The 20,211-nt window shown below is 41.2% G+C and overlaps 1 protein-coding gene across 11 annotated transcripts in view; it reads left to right on the top strand.

The window, feature by feature from the left end:
* Positions 1–20,211, top strand: part of PSPC1 (paraspeckle component 1) — a 113,423-nt gene that overhangs the window by 64,493 nt on the left and 28,719 nt on the right. The gene's annotated exons all lie outside the window — the stretch shown is intronic.

Genomic DNA, 20,211 nt, shown 5'->3' with positions numbered 1-20,211 from the left:
TACTGTTTAAATTTGTCATTCTGAGTTAAAGTCATGAATTTCAAAAGAAGTGGTATTCTGCTTATAAGTAAAATGTCAGTTCTGTTTCATAGAATATAATCACCCCAATTTCATGCAAGGCACTTCTGTCTAAACATTAAGACTCGAATTATTAAGATTAGGTAGAATTAAGATGTGTATTTAGTTTGAATACATGATTTTTTCTTTTTAATATTCCTTATTTTTTTTAAAGTATAAAAACTAAATAGTTTTTAGTTACTCATTAAATACAAGAGCCCTTCATTGATTGCTTCAGTAATAATGTAAGTGGATCTCATGTGTCTTAAATGATGGTCCATGTAAGTGTGGTGGTGGTGTTGAAGGTTTTGGAATTGATGTTTATACCTGGAATTTGTTTCCAGCTCTGAAATTGTCATTACAAAATCAAATTCATTTTTATTATGTGTCATACATCTCGGTTTAAGGTAGAAAATTTATATATATGTAGTAGTATAAAAAACTTAAATGAGTAGCCGCAGAAATCCGTAAAGTTTCATGTCATATTTTTGTGACTGGATCTGTAAGACACTTTCTTCCTGGAGTTCTGACTTCTTTTATGCAAAATGTCAGCCAACCAGACTTCTGTGAATGAGATTTTGCATATGTTTATCTTTGCCATGTTTGGCCCAAGTTACATACATTTTTATTTTTGTATGTTTGTTTAAAAAATTTATTTTCTGCAAATCATCCATATTATGTAACATGGAAATAGAGAAACCATCTTATTGTACATTTTGCCAGAATAATTGTAGTTAATTTCTCCTCAGGGTATATTTAAATTTTTAGATAATGTAAATTCATATCAAATGTGATACAAGTGTGGCCTTGTGTTTTTATATATTAAGAAAAAGCAAACAACTTGACATGGTGATTTTCTTTTAATAATTTCTGATCTTTTTGGTGCTGGGGGCAGTAGTCACTTGCTCAGTGGCTGTTTATTCTGTAATGTTCACTCTGGGAGTTGGTTAGAACAGTTACATCTTCATGGATGTGGTCAGAATATCTTAGAATAACTATGGAGCCAGCAGTTTAGCACACTGAGCATAATAGTGGGAGCGATCGTCTACAAACCTGTACCTCCTCAGTCAGAAAGAAGTTATGGGGAGCCATGTCGTGCAGAATTTCACTGTATTCATGTATTTGTTGTACTCACTTTGTATTGAGAGGTCCTAGTGCATTCTGGACCCTTCCACGGCTGAGGTACAACAGTGGGGAAAAAAAATCCCTGCTTTAAATTAAAATACAGGAGCCATGGCTGTCCCTCTAAATGGATGGCTCTCCCACATAAGTGTGCATTAGAATCACCTGGAGGGCTCATTAAAACACAGATTTCTGGGCTGCACCTCAAGAGTTTCTGATTCAGCCCGTCTCAGGTGGGGCTAAATAATGGGCATTTCTGACATGTTCCCAGGTGATACCGATATGTTGGGTCTGGGGGCCTCACTTTGAGAACCTCTGCTTTTACAGTGTTACTCTAAAGAGGCACAGTAACATTTTTGGTTGGTTGATTTTTGGTGGTGGTGGCATACATGATTGTCCTGGTACGTTGTGTATTCTGTAGGACCCCTGGCCAATTGTTGAGACAAACTAAAACTCAAGCTTTCCCAGCTCCTGCCAACTGGCAAGAACTGCAAGAAGTCCATTATTCTTGACCAGGCTATGCCATGGCTATTGAGTGCTGAGTCTTAGACATAACGTGTGTTTATTATATAATGCTCTTTTTGAACTGGGATTTTAGTGTTGTGTTCACAAATCTAGTTAATTCAAGTGAAGGGGGAATACAGAGAAATATAAATACATTTTGAAAATTTTGTAAAGTTTTTCACTTAACTGATTTTCAACTCTCCTTACCAGTATGAGAATGAAACTGTAATAATTTGTTTTTGTGTTAGTGTATTTGAACATGCGTGGGCCAGATGACAGGTGAAGGTGCTAGAAAACTCCTGATCTTGGCTTACCATCCTGGTAAATATGACACTATTTTGATGGATTAAAATGACGGCCTTTGTGTGAGCTCATCTTTTGCTTTTCTAGATTGAGGATAAAGATTTGATAAATGTATTTTCTAAGACCATGAGTATATTTACTAAATGTAATTTCCTTTGCTTTGCAGCTTCAATTTTCGTTACTCACTTTAGAAAGTAATGCCCACTGAGGAGTTCAATAAATGGGAATTGTTAAGTAATTTTAAGCTGTAAAGAGCTATAACCTGCCTTGTGAGACTTTACAAAGATTTATGCTAACGTATATATGTGATTGGAAGTCTATTCAAAATCATATAGTACGTTGAAACAATGAAATTGGTCCATAATGAGAGCACATAGTTAATATATTGACAATAGTTTCTTCAAAAAAAATTGTGACTGTGGTAGTGCAAAGAAATAATCGCTTGGTTTGCAGCCTTCTAAATATCTCGGAAGATAGTTTCTAAAACATTGTGGTGTGTGTTAGCTAAGAATATCTGTGCATAGAAAACAAGTGTGGAGACTTGTTTCTTATTGTAACCCAGCTGTCTCCTGGGTGCCTCTCTGTCCTGCTTCCCACAGACTAACCCTAACACCAGGAAATCCACTTTGACCAAGCATTTTTCTGTTTTTGTGAGACAGAAATGGGTGTGGCTCTGGGAAGGCATGTTATCTGTGATCAAGGAAGTCCTCTCGTCCATAGACCCTGCCCTCATTTTTATTAAGGATTCAGATTCCTTGCTCCTTGGGAGTCCAGGACTTAGGAGGCTCAGCTTCTACCCCAAGGTGACTCATTAACCTCTTTTCCATCAGGAATTCTCATGCAGGATAATGAGAGTAAAGCTTTGTTTCATCCATCCTCTAAAGCAAATTTATGTGGATAGATTTCTAGATGCATTTGTTCTTCTTGTTTAACTGTTGATTACTAGTTTTCTTCAACCAAAATATGATTTGAAGTCCTGTGGCAGTACTTGGACACTCCAGTGAATTATATCTCTGCAGAAGTCAGTGCTTAACTATGTTTGGGCACATGAATGCAGAAAAATGATAAATTTTGAAGAAGGAAACTGTCTTGCCTTTCTGTTTCCAGTCTGTACATTAGTGAATTTTTCTGACTCAGACTGTGATTTCCCTGTACTACTTGCTGCCTCCACCCTCCCGTGTTCAGCACCCCGCCATTATCCTTCTAGGGAGTCATAAAAGGGTTATGATCTGTTGCTGCTATTTAGACTTATGCATGATGATTTATTAGGAAAATTTAAAAGACCTTGTTTTTTTTGCTTCTTAGCTGTGTATTATGCTTAATGGACCTTTGTCTGGAGCCATTAAATCTTGTAAAATATTTGTAAGAGGGTGATCAGAAGTTCTTGCTCCGATTTGGGGGGTGGGAAGTACAGTATAGAAAATACATATTCACATTCTTAATTTCTGCCTTGCAGTGTAATGTGCTTATATTTGAAGAATAGTAAATCCATATCCTAGTATTTGTGCCTCTAGTGTTAGAGGTAAGGTAAGCTAAGGTATTCACATTACGATCTTTTAGACCAATGACTGGATGAATTCTCTGGGTTAAAAATACAGATCTGATAATTTGAATTATCTTGCAATTATTTGAACAATACGGAAGACTGCCTGTCACAACCAGTTCCTAGTCATTCTTTTTTTTTTTTTACAGGTCATATGAGTATAATACACATATTAAATAATTTAGCAACATGTAAAACAGTACTGGTTTCAACAGTTGCCATGTTGGCAGTGGTATCTTGCTGTCTGGGCACTGCAGATGCAGCTGTGCACAAAGCACACCAGCCCTCAGCTCCCTGGCACTTGCATTCTAGATCTGGAGAAACAAAGTGACATAATTGAGGTAACTTATCACCTGGTCATCTGGGTAGAGAAACTGACAGCTGCTTTAGATAAGGAGACTGGAAAATGACTATCTCAGGAGATAAGGGACAGCATCCTCTTTGATGTAGTCCGTGTTGATGGAAGGGAGTTGTCGTGGGCTGGGTGGTGCAGTCAGTCGACTGTAGGAGCCCCAGTCTCGTGTGGCGGCCGGCCACGGGTCACTGTTGGGCCTTCCGCCATGGGATGGGTGAGGCTGGGGCTGGGTTTTAATTGTATTATAATTACCTTAAATTCCGTTATCAATACAGTGTAAAGCATGTTCGGAACAACTTGGGTGTGTGAATTTACTTTTGCATCTTTAATTAAATCTAAATACAAATAAGTATTGAAGAAAATTTACCATTTGAATTAGATGTGTAAAATATACACAGAATTGCAAAGACTTAGTATGAAGAAAAGAATGTAAAATATCTCAGTTTTTCATATGGCTGCTTGTTAAAATGATAATATTTTGGGTATATTTGGTTAAATAAAGTATACTGTTAAGCTAATTTCATCTGTTGCTTTTTTCCCCCTTCAATGTAGCTTCTAAGAAATTTAAATTTTCTTTTGTTTACATTATTTTTCTTCTGGGAAATGCTGGTCTAGGATAGTAACTGCCAGATTTTATTCTTTTCCTTACATGATTTTAATCCCCTAATCTTGTTACATGGTCTGTAATTACGAATCTGTTTATTTTTATCTTTTAAAATGAATAACTTGAGGTTGAACTTCAGGGTTTGCTAAGTATATGCTCACCATGAGGTGTCAGGGTGAGATTGCTTTCCTGTAGGGTGATTAGCTGGTGTTTTGTATGGGAGTGGCAGACGGCGCAGAGCTCCCAGTTCTCAGGAAGTAGTTGTACACATTGTCTGCATTTTACTCCCTTCACTTTTGTTGCTTTTCTTTTGTTTATTTTCTATGATACTCTCTTCATAAAATATTTAATATTACAAGTCCTGAAGAAAATTTATTGTTGTACAGGATTTCTCCTAAAACTTTGTGTGAAATTTTCGTCTTCATTTATTTACTTACTTTAATGCAGGATGTCAGCTCTGAGAAAGTAGGACCTTATCCATCATTTAGTGATTTATCCTCACTTCCTAGCAAGTCCTTATTAAATGCTTGTTCAGTGAATGAATGACACCAACTGTAGGACAGACTCTGTATTTACTAACTGGAATACAAAAATGAACAAAATATGGCATCTGCCCTCTTGGGATTTGGAGTTTATGGATATATGTAGAGTTGTAAGCAAACCTTTAGACCAGGTGGTAGTAATGAAGCAACTGGGAAATGCTCTGAAAACCCAGAAGCGAATATCCACTCACGCTGGGAAGATTTCACTAAGATGATCACTTGTGAGCGAGTCCTGAAGGTGAGTAAGTACTTGCCCATCGTAGGTTTCTAGGCGGGAGCGGGAGGGCTGTGGGGTGGTGAGGATGAGGCTGGGGCGTCAGGGAGCAGGTAAGAGACGAGGAGTGAAGGCGGCTCCAAGCTGTGGAGTCTGGACTTCACCGAGAAGGTGAGGGAGTGGGAGTCGGGACAGTTTTGAGCGCAAGAGTGGCTGGGTCGTAAATAGAGAGGCGGTGGACTGCACAGAGCACCGGTGCACTCCCCGGCCCTGCTCCCAGCTGCACACGCTGCTGGGAAGGATCTCTGGTATCTGTGAGGGTTGTTCAGATTCCAGACAGAACCATGTCACCTGTAGAGCATGTTTAACAGACCACAGTCGCCCTTGTGTCCCTGGGTTCTGTATCCATGGGTTCAACAGTTGATTGAAAATTTGGAAGGGAGGAGGGGAATTCCAGAAAGTTCCAAAAAGCAGCCCTGAATTTGCCACAGGCAGCTGTTTCTATAACATTTCCTTTGTGTTTGGTACTGTAAGTGATCCGAAGAGGCGTAGTGCACAGGAGGGTGCGCGCAGTTTATATTCAGATCCTGCGCCGTTTTATAGAGGAGACTTGGACATCCGTGGAGTTTGGTATCTGAGGGGTCCTGGAACCAGTGCCCTGCAAATACTGAGGGCGACTGTAGCGATTTGGTGGGAGAGGGAGATGCAGGGTGGCCTTGTAGCGTGTGGTGTGGGGGCTGGGCTGGTGGTGATGCCCTTTGCTGAGACACGGAAGGTAAGTGTTCAGGACTGGGGGCGGGTGTGGCTGCTCTAAGGAGAGGGAACGCATGTCCACTGGGTTTTGTAATATTTTGGTTTTGAGTTCCTGCAGTGGTTTGTTGGGGTTTTAAAAACGGTATAAAGCTTCTGTACCTGGTAAACAGTGACCTCTCGAGGCCCTGTCATCTATCACTAAAGGTGACTACAGTACCCTCCTATCTGGTCCTGCTTTTACTGTCGCTCTTGGACTTATTCTGCACATAGCATCTTGTGCTTCCTTCCGAAAAGTCCCTCTGCTGTTTCAAATGCCCTATTTCCCGTCTGAATTAGACCCCAGCTGGTCTCACAGGCCACAGGGCTTTACTAGATCTGCTCTCTGTGTGTCTCCAACCCCACCGACCTGCTGTCTGTTGCTCAGTGAGCACTGAGATGTCTCCTCTGTCTCCAGAGGTCCCTTAAGGAAGAGCCTTTCCCCCACAGAGCTGGATGCCACCCCCCCTCATTCGTGTCGCTGTCTCAGTGTATGACGCTCATTTGTGTTGTGTGTGCATTCTATTCATCTTTTATCAGTGTTCCCAGTATCATAGCACAGTTGGCACTTGCATGTCTTGAGCTGGTCTGAGGAAAAATCCAGGAGGAAAATAGGGAGTAATGGCATAGATTTGAGCTTTCAGTACCAGCTGATGTGTGTGGACAAGAATCCCAGGTTGCTTATTCATTCAGTAGACGGTTATTGAGCAATTTTTGTCTCAGCCTGTGTATAAATAATGAAGGAAGTGGAATTGGTCCCTGCATACTGTGTGCTTGAAGTCAAGTGGGTGGTGAGAGAAACCAGGGGGAGAAATGCAAGTTCTTAAGACAACTGTCATCATAGTGGAGACTCAGAGCAAGAAGAGCCAGCAGAGAATGTGAGGGAGGCCCAGTGTTTAATAGAATTTGGGAGAGTCCGTACTTACCCTTACGTGTGTCTCCATAGAAATGTGTCTAAGAAGAAAGTATGAGGAGAAAGAGGGAAGGAGAGCAAAAGTAAAGGGAGTGATTTGGGTTGGATGGAGGGGCGGGGAGGTAGTTGGTGGTATGGAGAAGGACAGGCGTCTCACAACTGGAACAGTGCTCAAGGGGCTCCTAAATCTTTCAACTTAAGAGCTCTCAGGGCACATTTTGTGCATTAGCTGAGCTGCACACTGGAGCTTGGTGTTGGAGGACCCCCAGGCATTGGGGGGAAATGGAAGCAGTTTATAAAGTGTTCTCTCCAGGAGAGTCAGGTTTTTTCTAATTGAGTGTGAACCGAAGGCAAAACATAGTTTGAAGAAACTTTTCTCTTTTTTGGTCTTTTGTGTTGATAATTTCTGTTCAAGTGTGTGTAATTATTCCATACTCTGAGGGGTCCTTAAGGCTCCCGGCTCCCTTCCACTCCATCCTGTTTTTACTTGTTTGCTTCCATTATTGTGGTCTTTTGCTTAACATTTATTACTGTTCAGTTGGGTGGATTTGAAGAATTTTAAAATTTACTTATGAAATAGGCATTGTTTGCTTTTCTGGGTTGCCTTTAAAATGTTTCTAGAACATAGATTAACCCTTTTCTTAATTACATCATAGATAGTAGTTAGTTCCTGCATTTTGGTTTTTGCCTTTTGTTTGCTAAACATAGTATATTCTTGTAAGTCTCCTTACTAGATATTTTACAGTGAATACAAATTAATGTGTGCAAGTTAGGAAGCATGGGGTTGCCATCGTCTGGGGACCTGCAAGAAGCAGTTTTCTGTTTTGAGATTTTTTTCTCTCCTTGACCTCAGAGCTGCTGAAAAGTTGGGGGATAAATGTATAATGCAATATTTGGAAAGGTTTGAAAAGTTTTTCTAGTTTACATTATGGTGCCATTTTGGTTAATAATCAGCATGTTACAGTTGTATATATTGTCTGACTTCTATCGGAGGTCAAATAAATGTAACCAGGCCGAGTTAGACACTTTTAATTAATTTTTTCTATAAGCTAATATGTAGTATTTGAAATACAAGTATATTTTAATACATTTATTTGAACCATGGTTAAATTTTCTATATACTTAATAGTATAGAAATAATTGGTTTTTAAGACCAATTAATTAGGTGTTTGAACTATTGAAGTTTTTCATAAATTTTTCCCCAGCATCCTTTATCTTTACCGTTTCCTCAGTTTCCATTATTCTTCATCACCGTCTTTATGTGGCTCCCTCCTCACCCCAGACCCCCCTCTGGAGGCCTCCCTTTTCTGCTTCCACCTGAGCTGTTGCTGGTAGAACAGCAGTGGCGACACTGACACCGGCCCCTTCGGCTCCAGTGCTTTTCTGGATCGTAGGTGAGATTACCTTTGAGTGAACACTGGAGACTTCGTTGTGACAGTTAACTACAGTTCTTTTCCTGTTTGTCCCTTAATAGTTCTTTTCTTCTGGATGGCCTGTGAACACACATACACTCAGACAGCATGGGTGCTAGTGCTACAATGAGTGTTGCTTTTTTTAAAAGGAATTTTATCACATCATTAAAAATAACATAGGTATTAAAATGCTAATTTAATGTACACATTTTGTTGCTGTCATATGATAACTTGGATATATGTTAATACTGTATTTTTCAATAAAATAAAGTGATTTTTAAAAAATGTATAGGGCTCACGAATGAATTGTAAGGGAATATGCTATTGTTATATGTGGAAAGAGCCTAGGTTAGTATACGCTGAAAGTGGCTGGTGATTCTGAATCACTGATTCTGAAGAAGGTCTATCAGCTACATTCAGAAAGTATTTGCTGCTTTTAAGACCAAGGCAGCCAGTGGGGGGTAGACACGAGGTGCTCCTGTTCTTGAGCAGCTTTGACTCTCTCGGTTAGAATCCAGCACAGTAACTAAAGGACAGTGCAGGAAAGGGGGGTGAACACCAGCAGGGTAGCACCTTTTAATAATCAGCTTGAGACTTGTGTTACATCTGCATGAATTGGGAAGCAGATAGAAGAGAGGAAAAATTCAAGAAAGCACGTGTGGATATAGAATGTCTTGGAATCTTGTTATCAGAAAAGAATGTCTTTTGTTGTGATGGGCTCATTGGAGTAGGTTACCTGTATCCCATTCCCCGTTTTGAAACATCACCTGCTGTGTGCACAGTTCAGTGGCGGAGCTGGGTTTACTTGGAGACCTGATGTATTACACATGGAACCTGTTGTTCACGATTGTTACAGGGAGTTTGGAGAAGAGAAATGGAAATGAGATAAACTGGGAAGGATTTGCAAAGGACGAATGAGAGGGAATGTTTTTGCTTAGGGTGGGGGTTAGAGGACCCTTCAGAACACAAGGGGAGAATTACTGAATGAGCGTGTCCAAGGGTTTGGGGAGGTAGAGATGTCCGAGCGGCATCTCCAAGGGTGAGTTACATCTTGTTTTAGAAGCAGGGGCCAGAGAGGGCCCATGACGCACAAAGGCCGGGGGCTAGTGAAAGTGTGTGAAGCAACGAGTTAGCGAAAATGAGACTGGAAAACTAGTCAGCTCTTACTCCATGATATAGAACCACTAGGAGGTTTTTGGCAAGAGAGTGAGAGTCCTGAGACTTGTATTTCATAAAGGTTAACTAGATTAATCGTGGAAGGATGGCTTTGTACTCAGACTGCAGGCAGGACAGCCAGTTGAGATCTGGAAAAGGACTGGAGAAGAAGAGTAGGAGTCAAGATGTGTCGGTGAATTTTAAAGTGGTCGGAATATGGTGGTTGATTGAATGTTGAGGAGGTTACATGGAAGAAAGCAGGCAAGAATGACTGGTTTTGAGCCCCAAGGCAGGTAATTGTGGTGCTACCAACCCGTAGGAATAGAGCAGCAAGGTCAGGATTGAAGGTCTTGAGGTCCTTGTGACGTCTGGAAAGGGTGCTGCGTGTGTAAAATCATTCTGCTTAGGAAATGGTCTTGGCTTAAGAATTCTGATTGTCATCAACAAAGTAAGCACCAGTTGATGAATGAAAGTATGAAACAAATAGTTCACCAGTGCAAAAATTATAGAGGTTGGGGGCTGATACACCCTTCACACATCTGTAGGTGGCTGTTTAGGTCAACCTTGAAGCTTTTGGTGGACTGAGTCTCATATTGGAAGCCTTTAAGGCTTCATAGAATACCGCCAATGCATTCATTAATTACAGACAAAAGCACTCTATAGAAATGGGCATTTAATACAAATTACTCATTTTATTCATACTTGGTTAATGGCCAGCATGAAGCAATGTGGAAACCAGGGGTGGATTAACCCCTATTTTCTTTTTCCTCAAGCTTAGAAGTCAGCCTCAATAGGCCCTGTACCGTAGCCTCAGTCAAGCCCTTCTTGGAGATGTAGAAATTCTCCTTTGCACACCATTGTAGTTTAGAAATCATTAACATCTAATAAGAATCAGCTAGCCTTCAGATACTATTGGTAGCATCAACTAATTCAATATCTTTTTGAATTTTTTGCATAATATGCCTCTGGCACACAAACGTGGAAATGAAAGACGGTACACGGTGAAGCTCCCTTCGTGCTGTCTGCGCATCACCCGGCTTCTCTATCCAGGGTCAGCTGTGGTCACTAATTTCTGATGTATCCTTCCGGAAGTTTCTGTGCACTCCCAGGCATGTTTGTATACATGCTTAATACATATGTAAGCACACTGTATACACTTTACCATTTGCCTCACAATATTCTGTTTTGGATATCGTTCTAAATCAGTGACTATAAGAGAGATCCCTCTCTCTCCTTATACTTGCTGGTAGGCCATTGTTAGGCATGTTTACCAGATCTTCTGGGGACAGTGTTTCATGGATACTTCGTCTTTCCCCGTTATATGCTTTATAGCATGTTGTTGGATACATGGGATAGAGCATGTGTGTGAATATGTCTATAGCATAAAATTTCTACTAGTTGAATCACTTGGTCATTGGGTATGTGTGTTTTAATGTTTTTTATTTTTAAAATTTATTTATTTTTGGCTGCGCTGGGCCTTCGTTGTCAGGGTTTTCTCTACTCTTCGTTATGCGCGGGCTTCTCACTGCGGTGGCCTCTCGTTGCGGAGCACGGGCTCTAGGCGCGTGGGCTTCAGTGGTTGTGGCATGTGGCCTCAGTAGTTGTGGCTCGTGGGCTCTAGAGCGCAGGCTCAGTAGTTGTGGCGCACACGCTTAGTTGCTCCACGGCATGTGGGATCTTCCCAGACCAGGGCTCGAACCCGTGTCCCCTGCATTGGCAGGCGATTCTTAACTACTGCGCCACCAGGGAAGTCCATTTAATGTTTTTTAGATGCTGTGCTGCCTGTCCTTACTGTGGACAGTGAGAACTTAACGTTATTCCCACCGGTCCCCAGCCAAGGGCATAAAGGCAGTAAAGGTCAGATGTGGATAAGAACTGATGGCACCATTGCAGGTCGTAGTAAAAGTTTAGGAAGAGAAATTACACGAGTGAACTGGGGAGAGCCTTGAGGAAGTCTGGAGTTGGCTAATGAGAACGGCAAGAATTCTTGTGTTTCCAAGATTAGGTTACATAAGTAGATGCCTGTTTCATTAAATAAACTGTGTTAATGTCCTGGGGAGAGTTATCTGTAAGAGTTTTAAATGACGTGGTGAATATTAACAGTTTCCCTTACTAGAGGTACCGTGTGAGTTTAATAATGGCTCCGTGTATTCTTTGTGATAGAGGAGGGCATTTGACTCAAATTCAGAAATCTTCATTTAAAAAAAATTCTACGGTTCTTCAGCATGGGAATGAATACTATTAACACTGGTGTGCCTGACTTGAAGTTCCTTTCTTAAATATCAAGAATAGGAAGAATTGAAAAGTCTGTCTTTTAGAAGAATCCTTCCCCTCCCCTTTGCTGTTCATATTAAAATTTCACTTTGAATTTTAAATCTTGTATTACTTGGAAATACTGGAGGGGGAGATACTTCATTTACACACCAAAAAGGTGGAGTCTCTAAGCTGTATTTTAAGTTAGCTTTACCTAGAATTAATAAAATCTTTAAAAACACTTGTGTTCATTCCCAAAGAATTATGGTTTGTTATTCAGTGAATTATTATATAAATTTGAACACTTCATAGCAAAATGCAATGATTTTTTTAGTTAAAAAGTTTCTGTCTCTTAAGATAGTAATTATGTGTACTTTGTACACCCAAGGACTGAATGAGTACAGTTTGCTGTTTGAAAAATTGGAATCCCCTTGGTCACAGGTCACTTTTTCCAGTATCCATTGTCATTGTGAAGTGTTCTCTCTCCAAGGTGTGACCAGAGAGGAAAGGTGGTTTTGTTTCCTCGTGCGTCGTGGGTATTAGAGCAGGGTGAGCAGTGTTCTCCAGCACGTGGCGTGGCCGGGCCAGGGCCATGCATACAGCCAGGAGTGCACATCACTGGGCTGGGGAGACAGACTTGTCCATTTTAGCTCAGACGGTTGGGGAGGCCTCCCCGGGCAGGAGGCGGCTTCTGAGCTGATGTGAGTGACAGGAGGAGGAGACTTGGAAAGTTGGACTTGAAGGCGAGCCCAGTTCAAGCTGAGGGCGTACCATTTAGCAAGGAAGGGATTGTGGCTGGAATGGAGTGAACCAGCCCAAGGGTGTTCTCAAGCCCTCTTTTTTTTTCCCATTTTTGTCTGATTGAGACCCCCAACCCTCCCATTCAGTGAAACTTCAGCACCACAAATAGCTGCTTATATACTGTGTTTGTGCTTTACACATAAAAAGAGTTAAGATTTTTGCCATCTAACTCATTTTCTCCCTCTAGGGGCCGTTCTGGCCCATTGAGAACACAAGACTAGAGCAGCATGTGCCAAGGCCACAAGGCTCACTTGATGAAATGCGAAGCCGTAGGAAAGGCTTTGGCTGGGCAGTGATGCGACCTGGTTTATGGTTCAGAAAAGACTTCTGGCTGCTCCCGGGGACTTGACTGAAGGAGACCCCAGGGGGCAGGCAGACCATTCAGACCAGTCCAGAGAGGTGGACGGTAGCTGGGCTTGGTCCACCAAGGCTATTAGTGACCGGGATATGGAAGAGGAGGGAGAGGAGATGGGCACCGCATTGATGATCATAAATAAAAGGTGTCTGTCTAATGCTCAGGGCAGCGCGGGGCAGGTGCCCCCTGAGACACACAGGTTACCTATGGGCCCCACTGAACTGTAGCCAGGAAACGGAAGGAGAAACTTGAGTCTGATTTTCAACTTAGATACCATTTAAGTTTCCTATTTTTCAGTCATTTGGATATAGCTAGATGATCACACACACACACACACTGATTTACAGTGGTCAGAGCTGCAGAGTTATTTCAGCTTCCTCCCTCCCTCCTTCCTTCCTTCCTTCCTATATTTGGCTGTGTTGGGTCTTCGTTGCTGCGCGCAGGCTCTTTTATATTTTGTGCCTTTGATTCCAGACTTATTTCTGGGGAGTCTGTTTAAACGCCTGCCTACTCTTTTTTGCTTTACTGCAGTAGGAGTGCTCATGCATTAGTATGTGAACAGTTTCAGTTGAATTCCATTTGTTTCTGTTAGAATTCAGTGATTCTGAACCACCGTATTGAGGGATGCTGCTGTGAATACCCTAAGGCGTAGGGGCTCTCATTGCACGTGCTCACTGCATTTGGTTGAATCCTGAACAGGCAGCTTTTCCAGGCTCACACTGGAGTTAAGTCACAGTGAGATTCTTTAATATCACACAGTTTTTTGTCAAAGATGAGTGTTCTTGTAAGCCTTCGTGGTGACTGAAAGCGGGAAGTAGCATATATGGTCTAAAAAAAAAGGGAGTCGAGGGGGCTCTGAGGCACCCACACCACTTGGGAGGTCCTGTCTGGCTTTGAGGAGGGGGCTCAGGGTCCCCGGCCAAGCAGTGGGACAGGGGGCAGCCTCCGAGCTTTGCTGAGGCGGGTGTATTGCATGTTCAAATGATGTAGAGACACAAAAAGTTAAGAAGTGAGACTTATGACTGTATTTTATGGGGTTTTTATGCCTTGTTTTTGTGTTTTCTGTTAATCTGGTTTGCACAGTCTTAATTTCTCAAACTCTGGTAAATCAGTAACCAGGAAATTCTGTGCATTTAAAAAATATGACAAAAGATTTTTTTTTAAAACTCTCCCTTCCGTTTTTAGACTTTTCAGTCCCTTTTTAAATATTTATTTATTTATTTATTTATTTGTGGTACGCGGGCCTCTCACTGCTGTGGCCTCTCCCGTTGCGGAGCACAGGTTCCGGAGGCGCAGGCTCAGCGGCCATGGCTCACGGGCCCAGCCGCTCCGCGGCATGTGGGATCTTCCCGGACTGGGGCACGAACCCGTGTCCCCTGCATCTGCAGGCAGACTGTCAACCACTGCGCCACCAGGGAAGCCCTCAGTCCCTTTTTTTAGATGAAATGTTGGCATCTTGTGTTCAGAACAAAGCATTAAAATGTTTAACCACGTCAGTGTATTTTCATGTAAATACCATTTAGGACACACTAACTCAGAAGCAGTTCCCAGCAAGGAGGGCTTCGCAGAAGGTGCCCAGGGTGTAAAAGAGCATCCTGGCCTCACCACTGACATAGCGCAGCACCTGTTGTTTACCCTGTATTTAAGTACATTTAAATAGGTGATCAACTCACAACAATTCATATTAAACTTGTTTGGTGTTTGAGTAGTTTATCGCCAGTACAACATTGTGATGTTATTTACTACATATGAATGCATAATGGATTCTGCCAGAAATGTTTTTCCTAGTTTGCTGATTTACATGGTATCTTCAAAGTAAGTAACAGTAGATGCTGTTTTTAAGTGGTTTTAAGTATATGTTGAAAAATAAACTTATTATCCAAAATAAATCTGATAATTGTCAAATTATCATTTGGTAATTCATTCTAGTTCCTCTTCATTATATGTGAACATGGTTAATTTGTGACATAACTACTGTGGGATTCTTTGATGTGGCAAGTAACTTACTTGGAAGATTGAACTTTTACAGAAAACCGTGGACGCTGAACATGTAAGTTCATAATGATCATGTCATCTTGAACTAAAAATGCAGTTTTTTGGGGCTTCCCTGGTGGCGCAGTGGTTGAGGGTCCGCCTGCCGATGCAGGGGACACGGGTTCGTGCCCCGGTCCGGGAAGATCCCACGTGCCGCAGAGCGGCTGGGCCCGTGAGCCATGGCCGCTGAGCCTGCGTGTCCGGAGCCTGTGCTCCGCAACGGGAGAGGCCACAGCAGTGAGAGGCCCGCGTACCGCAAAAAAAAAAAAATGCAGTTTTTTGTTGATGTAGTTGAACTGGTTTTTAAAACTTAACCTTGTTGTGCGACCACAGAGGCAGGTTTTCTTTGGCTCTTCTGGGCAGAGCACGTGAGAAATCTCAGGTGACCCGCAAGACGGTAACGCTGCTGGGTGTTGTCCTTTTGAACAGTTTTACTTTCTGCTTGTTTGTTTAACGTGAAATGCCTTTGTAGGAATTTGGGGACAAAATTCAGTTTGAAAAGTTTCAGTGGTATCTTTCACTTCCAAGGCCTTTTTTCTCTCATCACAGTTGCCTTGCAGATATGGCAAACAGATACAGGTCTGGGCCTTTGAAACTGAGTTAATGTTAACTTTTCTTAGAGGCACTAATTATGTTTCATAAAATTATCAATTTGTACTTTATTAGATTTTATATGAGTCTTTGCCGAACTTTATGTTGATAACTACAGTAAATGTTATCTATGACCTTTGAGGAAAAAGATGGCATGCAGTATCAGTAAATTATTCTCCTGAAAATTTTAGTTGCTCTCAATAAAGCTGAATTTTTTTTTTTTTTTGGCTGCACCGTGCAGCATGTGGGATCTTATTTCCCTGACCAGGGATTGAACCCGTGCCCCCATGCAGTGGAAGCACAGAGTCTTAACCACTGGACCAACAGTAAAGTCCCAAAGCTGAAGAAACTTTTAAAAAATAAATGTGCCTTGTGCCTAAAAAGAAAAGGTTTCAGTCTTTGTTTCTTCAGTATTTTCCAGATTTCAGTGTTATGTAATATTTATCAGTGATAGATGATTCTTACCTATTTACTTGAACATGACCTTATTTTACATACTTATTTTTTTTTAATTAATTTATTTTTGGTTGCCTTGGGTCTTCATTGCTGCCCACGGGCTTTCTCTAGTTGCGGTGAGCGGTGGCTGCTCTTTGTTGTGGTGCGTGGGCTTCTCATTGCGGTGGCTTCTCTTGTTGCGGAGCACGGGCTCTAGGCTCATGGGCTTCAGTAGTTGTGGCTTGCAGGCTCTAGAGCGCAGGCTCAGTAGTTGTGGCGCATGGGCTTAGTTGCTCTGCAGCATGTGGGATCTTCCCGGACCAGGGCTCAAACCCGTGTCCCCTGCATTGGCAGGCGGGTTCTTAACCACTGCTCCACCAGGGAAGCCCTAAGTACTTATTTCTTAATTTTGAGTTGCTACGTGAACTTTAAAATAAATTCTTTTCTGATTCTTTAATTTAAAAATACTTAAAATTTTGCTTTTTAAAAATTTGGACTTGCCTGTTATGCAAAATTTGTGAGTTTTGTTTGGCAAAACAAACCGACAGCCTAAGTTTTCATAAACTTCAGAACTTGTGTGCTCTTTTCCAGTCCATCTATCCTGTGTCGGGGCAACAATTGGTCTGTTTTGATCATATGTTAGTTTTCGTTTCTGAACTTCATACTAATAGAATCTTACAATGTATACACTTTTGCCTCTGGTCTTTTTCACTGGACATAGTGTGTTTGAGATTCACGTATGTTGTTGCATGTGTCTTATTACCACTGAGTGAACATGCCACACTTTGTTGAGTCTCCTGTTGATATATATTCTTGGAGCAGTTTCCAGTTTGGGGTTATTAAGAATAAATCTGCTATGAACATTCTTCTACAAATCACACTTTTCATTTTTCATGGGGAAAATATCTAGGAGTGGAGTTGCTGAGTGTAGGGTATGTGTATGTTTCTTAGAAACAGCCAAGCAATTTTCCATAGTCAGCTCAGCCTCATACCCCTTGAGCAGTGATGGATCGTTGCCAGCGTCAGTGTTGTCAGTCATGTCAGTCTTCGCCATTATTGTGTGTGGAGGCATATCACTGTGGTTTAATTTATATTTCTCTGTACCTTCTGATGTTGAATACCTTTTCATATACTTTTGGCCATTCAGAGACCTTTTCTTGTGAAGTACATTTGCCCTTCTCTTACTCACCGTGCTCTTAATTGCTGTTTATAACTAGGATGTGTGGTTTCATTACCGGCTGATGTAAGACTCACCGATCTATGTATATAACCTATGATATTTTTAAAAAAAGATTAGGTAGCTTTTTTAGAATTCTGAAAAGCCAGATGATATTGGGAATCCAAAATTGAATGTTCATATTATGGATTTTTGTATAATACCCGCTGAAAGACGGAAGTTATTTATTACATAATTGAACTTGTGATATCTGGCAACTTGTGATAACTTGGGTAGAAGATCCATGGATTTGACAGAAAATCAGAGCCCTTAGTTTGTTATTTTTATTGCAAATTTTCAACCCAAAGGAGTCATGTGAAAATTAAACATGTTGAGAAAATTTGTCTGCCTTCTAATTAGTTAAGTCAATTGGAAGTATATATATATAATATATATATATATATATACTTTTTTTTTTTTTTTTTTGCGGTACATGGGCCTCTCACTGTTGTGGCCTCTCCCGTTGCGGAGCACAGGCTCCGGACTCACAGGCTCCGTGGCCATGGCTCACGGGCCCAGCTGCTCTGCGGCATGTGGGATCTTCCCAGACCGGGGCACGAACCCGTGTCCCCTGCATCGGCAGGCGGACTCTCAACCACTGTGCCACCAGGGAAGCCCCAATATTTTATTTGTTCATCAGTTGAAGTTGTATTACATTGTATTACATCAAAAAGCAGGAAGAACTTGTAATTGTATTAGCATGGGTTTTACAGGTTTACAGCTTTCATGGGTATTTTTTCAAGTTTCCTTAGGAAATGATGACTTGAATTTTTGGCCTTAATCTTTTTGATATATTGTTCTCTTAGTCACAGGCTATTTCTCTATGTTCTTTGAAGATACATTCTTTGTTGCTTAAAGAGAATCTGTTAGGTAACAGAAGAATAAAATTATTTCAGTGAAGAGTATACTGCATATTTTGGCTGTTGTGAATTGCCTGTAGTAATAGCATTTGGTTTATTTATTATTTTAGCAGCCGGTATTGTGGTCTGTGTCTTTGCCATCAAGGCAGAGGGTCACATTCAGTTGTGAACACTGTTGTGTGTTGAAAGATCTCGGATGGTGACTTTGATCGTGTGGACGTCCCCTCCTCCACACCTACAAATTTCAGAACTTGTTTCTCAGAAGGAGGCCCTGCCGCAGAGCAGGCTAATAAAGAGTGTGGTTCCTTTATGGTTTGATATCACGAGAGTCTGCTCCAGAGGCGATCATTACCTTTTAGGCCGATTTCTGGCAAGGTAGTTTTCAATTTGAGTCATTATTAAAAAACTGTTTCTTGGGTTTTTACAATTCATGTGTTGTAACTGGAAGAGCTTTTGTAGAGTATTCCTCAGCCTCCATATTTGTTGAATTATGTAGTATTTATCTTTCATAGTTATTTCTTAGAGTGTACTTCTATTATTTATATATAATTTATATTACATAATACAGACTGTGTAGTTCGTTAATGATTGACTTGTGTACTCAGTGGAAAATGAGATATTAGGTACATTGGTACGTAGTTGACCATTAAGAATGTGCCTTCTGTTCTTTTGATGTTTTATTCTTTCAGAAAAGTCATCAGAAAAGTGCCTGTGGTATTGGCCTTTCACATTTGTGACTATATGAAAAAAAGCTTAGGGTGTGGTTGGAGGAGCCTTTTCTTTTTTCATTTTTACCAACTATTTCAGATGTGTTGGCATGAGAGGGTAAAATCAAACATTAACTCACACAGTTCTTACCCGGTTTTATCCTAAAATTAATTTAAAACAGACTACTTTTGCCACATAGTTTTGTTACAGTTATGGCTTAAGATTTCAGTTGAAGTCCTTTTCTTAAGGAATTCCCTGGCAGTCCAGTGGTTAGGACTTGGCACTTTCACTGTCGGGCCTGGGTTCGATCCCTGATCGGGGAACTAAGGTCCTGCAAGCTGTGTGGCACAGCTGAAAAAAGGAACCCTCTTCTTTAAATGCAATTGTTGGTTGAATTTCATATTTGGGTGTTCTTCAGGATCAGGAAATATGAAAGTGCATCAACTTTCTAGGCCTTCCCAGATTCTTAACTCCATATTGCGAGCGTCGCTGAATGGGTGTGTATCAGCGCATCCGTAACCGTCTATTAGAGCTGGTTACAACCCAGTGCACAATAAACCTGGCTACTTAGTTATAATACCACCTCTTTAAACAGAACTCTGGTGATTGTTTTTTACTATTAAATTAAAGGATTAAGATAAGCTACCCTTTTAAAGATGGTTGGCAACTAGAAGTTCCTCAATTCTGGAGATTACCTTTCTAGGTTTCAGTGTAGTTAGTGCTTTGTAAAACTTTCAGATTCACATTTTTGAAAAGTTGAGAAGACAATTAAAATTTTTAGTAGTCCTGGTGTCATTGTGTCTTTAAGAATTAAGTAATCCAGTTGTCCAGTTTGATTTTTGTTTCCATTCTTCTTGTCATCCTTAACTTTACCAAAGGCAAAGTATATATAAGTGATAGTTACAAAAACAGCGTAAGAATGCTAGTTGCAGATGGAAATAATATGCGAGATAATTTTTGTTGATTTATGGCATGCTTTGCTTGAAAAAATATTTAAGGTTTTTAAAGTGGGACCATGGATCCTATTGGATCATTGTGGCGTATTAGTGGAATCTATGAGTCTGATTAATTCACATGCAGAATTTTGTGTACATAATTTTTGCACGCACTTTTTGGCGTGGGGTGGGTTATACTTCATCCAATTCTCAGGTGAATTTGAGACCCAAATGAGTTTTGAAAACTACCAATTTAGGATAATTATTTCCAGTATCTTTGGGTCATGTACCCTCACTTTAAAAATATTGAGCCTGGGCTTCCCTGGTGGCGCAGTGGTTGGGGGTCCGCCTGCCGATGCAGGGGACGCAGGTTCGTGCCCCAGTTCGGGAGGATCCCGCGTGCCGTGGAGCGGCTGGGCCCGGGAGCCATGGCCGCTGAGCCTGCGCGTCCAGAGCCTGTGCTCTGCAATGGGAGAGGCCACAACAGTGAGAGGCCCGCGTACCGCAAAA

This window comes from Mesoplodon bidens (assembly GCF_964165515.1).
Source record: "Mesoplodon bidens genome assembly, chromosome: 17".
Classification (NCBI taxonomy): Eukaryota; Metazoa; Chordata; class Mammalia; order Artiodactyla; family Ziphiidae; genus Mesoplodon; species Mesoplodon bidens.
The sequence above is the reverse complement of the archived record's forward strand: the minus strand, read 5'-3'. Positions and strand labels throughout refer to the sequence as shown.